General features: G+C 25.9%; 1 protein-coding gene across 1 annotated transcript in view; it reads left to right on the plus strand.

Moving 5' to 3' along the window:
- Window positions 1–392: 392 nt before the first annotated feature.
- LOC144964223 (uncharacterized) overlaps window positions 393–1,492 on the plus strand; it is a 6,849-nt gene continuing 5,749 nt past the window's right edge. Inside the window, exon 1 of the mRNA XM_078898238.1 lies at window positions 393–662. The gene's annotated coding sequence lies outside the window, so the exon portion shown is untranslated. The remainder of the gene's footprint in view (window positions 663–1,492) is intronic.

A 1,492-nucleotide genomic window follows, 5' to 3' on the forward strand; every position in this document is an offset into this window, starting at 1 on the left:
TTTAATAATATCCATCTATATTCCTTTTCTTCCATGTGTGTGTGTGTGTGTGTGTGTGTGTGTCTATCCATCTATCTATCTTTCTATCTATCTATCTATCTATCTCCATTTTTCTCCCCCCCCCCCCTCTCTCTCTCTCTCTCTCTCTCTCTCTCTCTCTCTCTCTCTCTCTCTCTCTCTCTCTCTCTCTCTCTCTCTCTCTTAGAAAGAGAAAGTGTGAGTGTGTGTGTGTGTGTGTGTGTGTGTGTGTGTGTAAATATCACCATCTCACTGTTTGACTATCTCTGTCCATTCTTCATTCGCTCCTCACCACCTTCCTCCCACTCAATCCTATCCCCAACCCACACACCGTCCCTTTTACTGTCTCAAGATTGCTATGCAATTACGTGACTATTCGGGTCTGGTGATAAACACCAAACTCGCCTGGATGTTATCACACCGCAATCGCCTACGATACACGCCGAGTTCAACCATACGGCTTAACACAACGCCATAATAGTATAGCCCAATGCTTCATATATCGGAATTGTGCAATTCATCGGACCCCAATATCAGTTATCACGAATTGAAAGTGGAACAATTCAACTTGGATCAGAATAATTTTAAGGCGGGTGTTCTTCGGATTTTTACTTTAAAAAAAAATCTTCGTGACTTTAAACAAGGTAAAGAGTATTAGTTCATTTCAAATGATTTTCCATAAATTCTTCGATGATTTGACAATGAAATAGATATCTTAAGTCGAAGTTGAAGATTATCGCTCTTTGGTGATTATATATTTCAAATTGTTTATTCTAAATCGCAAAATTTTTTTTTTTAAAGTCTTGACGTCAAGAGGCAATTCCAATACCATCATCATACTCGTTGTCATCGTTATTATTATTATTATTATTATTATATTATTATTATTATTATTATTATTATTATTATTATTATTATTATTATTATTATTATTATTATATTATTATTATTATTATTATTATTTTTATTATTATTATTATTATTATTATTATTATCATTATTATTATTATCATTACTATGATCATTATTATTATTATTATTATTATTATTATTATTATTATTATTATTATTAGTAATAATAATAATAATAAAATAATAATAATAATAATAATAATAATAATAATAATAATAATAATAATAATAATAATAATAATAATAATAATAATAATAATAATAATAATAATATTACCATCTTCATCATCATCATCATCATCATCATCATCATCATCATCATCATCATCTTCTTCATCATCATCATCAGTATGATCATTATTATTATAATTATTATTATTATTATTATCATTATTATTTTTATTAATATTATTATCATTATTTCTATTACTGTCATCATTATCATTGTATTATTACTATCATTATTATTATTATTATTATTATTATTATTATTATTATTATTATTATTATTATTTTCATTATTATTATTATTATTATTATTATTATTATTATTATTATTATT

Source organism: Berghia stephanieae, chromosome 2, assembly GCF_034508935.2.
Source record: "Berghia stephanieae isolate SIO BIC M18660-M18661 chromosome 2, UCSD_Bste_1.3, whole genome shotgun sequence".
NCBI classification, from domain to species: Eukaryota; Metazoa; Mollusca; class Gastropoda; order Nudibranchia; family Aeolidiidae; genus Berghia; species Berghia stephanieae.